Consider the following 6,171-nt stretch of genomic DNA (forward strand, 5'->3'; position numbering starts at 1 on the left):
TTTACTGTGTCTGGATTTTCCTACAATTTATCAAATACTTTCTGCTCCAAATCAGAAATGTAATTTTTATTTTTTATAGTGCACAAGTAGGGTGAGTGCAGAAAAAAAATACTTTGCAAGTTGCAGGAATTCTTGTTTAGCTGGAATCTGGCTTTCAAGCCTGGGAAGAAGCCACCTGTCATCTCCATGATGTTGTTTTGTTCCTTTATTTAATGTTGATGAATCCATCCTGTGAAACTGTAATAGTGTGAAATCTTATTTAGGATTGCAGTCCATCTGCAATTCTTAATTTAATTCTCCCTTTGCATGGTAGTTTCAAGTTTTATTGCACGTTTGCAGTCACTATGGCCTGTGCACAGGTCTCGCTCATGGCTGATAAGCATGTAAAAGGTTTAGTAGGATTCATGAATAGAAGGGATTGTGTGTGTTATTGCATGTAGCCTGCCAATTATTTGTCTGCTATTTGCAAAAAGCAATAATATATGAATGTGCAACTGAATAGTATGGGGATGGGAAAACATGACAGTATGGCCAATATGTCCAGAGGCTGGATGAGATTTGTTTTAGCGCAGGGCCACACATGTCTGTCATTTGTATGGCTGACAACAAGTTTGTATCTTTGGCCTTTGGGTTTTATTGTAAAGTCAAATTTATGTTGCTCAAAGCATGCATGAGGTTTCTTAGCCTATTCTGGGAGGTGGCAGTCAGAGGTGTTGTTCTGTAAAATGTATTAATTTGTTTTTTACTTTCCGAATATCTGAATCTTTGCTTATAGCAAAAATGAAATTGGCAAAGAAAGTTTGTTGGTTTATAATTGAATAAGTTCCAATTTGACCCAGCTCAGTTAGTTTGATTATAAGTTTCTTACCCATAAACAGTAATCAACAACAGGTGATCCAGAGGAAAGAAGTTAAGAGCTGGCATTTGTGTAGTTGCAACTATCACAAAATGTGGCCAGGATTCCCTTGTTTCTTTTTGGGGAATCTTCTACACTGAGACTATTGTGTTAAATTGCTGCTCTTTTTGATCAAAACTGATGCAGTAGATCTCATGCATCCTCGGTATGTAATATTTCCTCTCTTACATAATATCCTGATGTCAGGCATCAGGAAAGCCTGGACAAGCATATGGGCATTGCCAGTGTCACAGATGTCCCCTTAGCTAATGTTATCCTTTTCTCTGAGCAATCCTTCCTTAAAGGAAGTATGAGTATCAGTGGTGAGGCACTGGAATGGGTTGCCCAGGGAAGTTGTGAATGCTCCATCCCTGGCAGTGTTCAAGGCCAGGTTGGACAGAGCCTTGGGTGATATGGTTTAGTGGGAGGTGTCCCTGCCCATGGCAGGAGGGTTGGAAGTAGATGATCTTAAGGTCCTTTCCAACCCTAACTATTCTATGATTCTATAATCAGGAGTAATACGCTGTTTGTCCATACAATACTCTCTGCATACATGGAGTTTTTTTCACTGTAATTGAACTGATTTACTGGGGAAGAACCTCTATAGAAATGTCAGCCCACAACATCTTGAACAGCACCTCAGAACACACTTTCTACCCCTGCTTCCTTACAAACATGTCTTTGGTATTTAGAATCCCTCTAAAACTATACCAGGCAGGCTTAGGTGACCTGCTGGATAGTTGCTTCTTAGAGGCAATACTGAGAGCCTGTAATTTCTCGAAGACTACTGTCCCTTGTGTTTTGGGAGGAGGGATTGGTAATATTCTGCTGCTCTCATAAGGATTAAAAGGTATTCTTGTCACAGTGTAAATTAAGCCTTTTAGATAAAACATGTTTATATATTTTAAACTTCTGTGAAAATTGTGTTACAGCTATTCCAACAAATCAAATGTACACACAAGCAATGTCAGCAGCAGTTCAGGTAAAAAATAAACTCTGGATGTTTTTAATACTTTTTTCAAACTAAACCCATTGTTGTGGATGGTCCATAGATTGCTTCAATATCCTGGGTTTTGAGTTCCTATTAGAGGGGCTTAGATTTTGGGCAAGCATAGGAACAGTATGTGGACTGTCATACATCTTGCTTTTATTACTGTTTCATTATCTTCTTAAAGGTGAACTTAGTGGGAAAAGAGTGAATGTGAAAAGAGATGATGTCATGCTGCTTTTCCTCTTCAAAGTGGAGACCTGTCTCCTCAATTATTGTATTGCATGGAAAGCTACAGAAGCAATTAGGTTGCAGGGCACAGCAAGTTGAGCAAACGAGAGGGGAAGAGATGTTGATCAATCTTGAACTATGTTAGTTTTGTAAGCATTTACTCAGTTTGATTTATTCTTCATTTTGAATAGAAGGTGAACATTTAAAGCATAAAAATAGGTCTGTTTCTCCCAGCATTAACAGCCTAGCCAAGCTTACTTTTGGATCCCTTAAAACCAAGCTACTGGTTTCCCATTTCAAAGGACACAGGTATTTATGTGTTCAGAATGCTTTTTGAACTGTTTTGATTCTATGTAGTTTATCTCTGAAATGTTTGATTGCTTAGGAAAATAATAATAAATAATTGCAAAACTTCAAGTCCTGAGGAGCATATCATTCACCAGGGGAATCTATATGTCCCCAGAGAAATCTAGAAATCATGATGGGACTGAAGTGTTTTTCATAACCTCTTTCTTCCCTGTGTATGAAGTCAGTGCAGTTGTATTTGTGACAGCAGCTCAGTCAGTGGGAAAAAGTGCACAATGGAGATTTATTTTTTTTTATGGGAGGGGGTGTTAGATAAAACTTTGTTGGTCTAAATGTGGGTGAAAGCTGCTACAAATTCATTGTGTGTAATGGTTAAGTCAATCAATTGAGTAACTATTTTCTGTAAGAATAGCAAACAAAAAATACTCTTGGTGTATCTGGTACTAGGTCTGATTGATTGTACTAGAAAGTGACCTTAATTAGATGGTGTTCTAAATAGCTTGTGGTGAACCATGAATATGATGAAATCCTGTTTCCTCAAACTATGATTGAAAGATGAAAATCAGTGGTTATGAGGAGTCAAGATAGACTCATTCTGTTCAAGTTTCACTTAATCTAGTTGGCCTAAACTGAAGCAATCTTCCAGTTGCAAGAAATTTTCTCTTGGTGGATTTTTTTGCAAAGAGTGTTAGTTTGAAATTAACACATCTCACAATAAGGGGAAAACTACAGCATGCAGAAAAAAACTCCTTCATCTAGGATTCTAACAAGACTGTCTTTTGATAGGTAGAAAAATAATAGTTAAAGCTTGCATCTTGTTTGCAGGCAGAACAAATAGGCGCTTACAGATACCCATCAAATTACCAGAATTCAAAACCAGTGTGCATCAAAGGTTCCTAAAGCTGAGAGAACATCAGATGAAGTATGGTTTTATTCAACTTTCATATTATATTGATTTTTTAATTGTGGATTTGCCTGTTGCAGGATAGTTTAGAATTTGGTGAGAAGTTAGGCTTTTTCAAGATCTTTCCAAATGGAAAAGGAGTGTTTAAAGCTGGGATTTGAGGGAGTAGACTTCTCTCGCCACAGGGGGGCTCTGTTGTAACAGTATTGGGAGAGTGAAACATCATAGAAGTGATGACAGAGGTGTTGACGCTGGAAATAACACCCAGAACCCCTAACCCAAAAACCTCTTCCAGTCGTGCTTCCCCCTTTATCTTTTTTTTCCCCTTCCTTTCTTTCCTTCCTCTTCCAAATCTGCCATGCCTGAAAACGTGTGAAAATACAACTTTCTAGCAAGACTTAAAACTTTCACCCCATGAGCTTTTAGGATCCAAACCAGTTTTAACTCTTCAATACAGATACTTTAAGTAAGATTTTTTTCTACTGAAGTTATTTTACTATAAAGTAAATGAAAATATTTGAAGTAGTATTAAAAAAACAAACAATCCAAGCCTCTCAAGAAAATATGATACCTTTTTTACTTCTTGATGATAACATATTAAGAAGGTTGAGTCTAAAGCAGTGCACATGTGTTATACTCCTACCACCTCCTTTGTAGCAATGCATACGTAGTTGGGTTTTGGCTAAAATTAAGTTTTCTGAGCTTTAGCATTTATGATAGCAACAAACTGGGTTTTTTTTAGGAATAGTTTCACTTTTTTGTTTGTTTGTTTTGTGGAGAGAAATAGAACACGGGCTTTCTTCAAGAAGCAGCAGTAAAATATGTCAAAACCTGCACCATGTCGTGTAGTTCAATCATGAGGATTGGTTCATATCTGTTGAAATTTATTGTAGCAGTCGAGTTTCATGATGGCACCTGCAATTTTACTCAGCTGTGCAATGTACACCTGGTTTCAAACTAAGCACATGCACAGGGTTGTGGCTTTTTGGTTAATTTACTGATGGAAAAAAGACCCCACAAACACCACTCTGTTCCCCCTATAAATTCAGTGCAGTCATGATCAAAAGTAAATACCCCTCTAGACATAATGGGAAACTTATAGCACTCTTACTGATACCATACAAGTTGTTGTGCTAAGTGGTTGTTTACTATGGAGTAAAAAGTATTTTCTATGTCAGCAACATGCCAAATACTAAGACATGAACACCATGTCATCTGTGGCACTTCTGCTGGTTTGGGAACTATACAGACAGTAACAATTCAGAAGTGAATGGATTTACATTAAGCTAAGCTAGTATTAGTAAGAAGTAGTGTAACTGGCTTATTTGTTGTTGTCGTTCAAATAACAACTGGTTTTGTCTTGGTGCCTAGACTTTCATGCAGTTCCCACATCCTACTCCAATGCCAAGGATTCCTCTTGTGTCCAGAGCTTACTGAAGAGTTCCAAGACCCTCCTTGGAATCTTGAAACTAGAAGTGGCTTATTTGCCAAACCCTACAGCTACAGTGCTTACAGGAATTGAACTGCAGTGTGCTTCCTTCCCCACAGTTACCACTTGGATTTGTTCCATGAAAACCTTGGTAACAGTTCTGCATCACATGGGAGCAGGCAAAATAAGGGCTTTGCCACTTTCAGTGGCTTGCTGTTTATCACAGCTTATCATCCCCCAGGAGCACTATTTTGTCATCCAATGCAAAGATGTATGTGGATATTATAGACCATTGTGTCATATACAAGCTTACTTCAACTGCTTAAAAATCTCTTTAGGAGACGCAGACTACCCTAACAAGTGGTCTGCTATTCCACTATTAAGTACTATATTGTTACTTGCAGCGAGTTCCAAGTCAAAGCATTATTGCAGATAGTGCTGATTTCCTTATGTTTCCTACTTATGGTCTGTTATGAACTTTATTCCATTAATTCTGTAAGCTTGTTTTTAAAACTAATTTACTTCCACTTTTCACTTTCATCTTACTGTATTAGAGGGGATTATTCCCCATATGAAAGAAGTAAAAAAGATTTCCAGCTTAAGTTTTTTTCTGTAGCATTGATGAACCAAGATTTTGGGGATCTTATCTCTATTTAGTGTTTGGAAAGGTAGTGGCTCCTCTTACTCCTATTTGTAGAAACTGTAGGAAGTATTTTTCTGTCTCCTTAGGTAAATGGCACCAGCCTCCACAATGCTGAAGATAAGCCAACACTGCTGTTGACCCTCCATTATTTTCAAGCCATTAAGAACCATAAAAAATTAACTATTGATGTAACTGGGCTAATAAAATAGTTCATGCTAAAGCAGCACAGTTCTAGCACCTACAGTGCTTTTTTTGTTTTTAAAGGTATCTCGTGGAAAGGTAGTAGAGAACTTCATTTACAACTTCTCTTGGATGATACACATTTAAAAAAATACTTTTTAAAAAAGTGATACATATATTGACATAAATATTTCAGATATGTTTTCCAAGATTGTTTCCTGTGCTTCTTTCAGATGCTGGGCAAAAGAGGTCAGGGTAGTCACAGCTGCTAGTGAATCTTTTCATAGTTTGGATTTTTCCCTTTTGTTCACTATGATTAGAAGGGGTGTGGGAAATAATTTCTGGGGGCTTGGAGGTGGTGTTTTGAATCAATCTGTACAAGCCCATCTGGCATGTTAGCATCCCAGTGCAAACCTGATGCTTGGATATAGAAGTGACTGGCCTGTTCTAGCATTACTTTCTCCCAGGCTCCAGACACTCAACCTGATGTTAAACACACAGCTGTTTCTGCAAATTATCAAAACCAACTCTCACAAGTAAACTCAGAGCACCTGTGGATCTTGCATTACTTAGGTATTCTTTTGACATGATGCAT

This window comes from Melopsittacus undulatus, chromosome 8 (genome assembly GCF_012275295.1).
Source record: "Melopsittacus undulatus isolate bMelUnd1 chromosome 8, bMelUnd1.mat.Z, whole genome shotgun sequence".
NCBI lineage: Eukaryota > Metazoa > Chordata > Aves > Psittaciformes > Psittaculidae > Melopsittacus > Melopsittacus undulatus.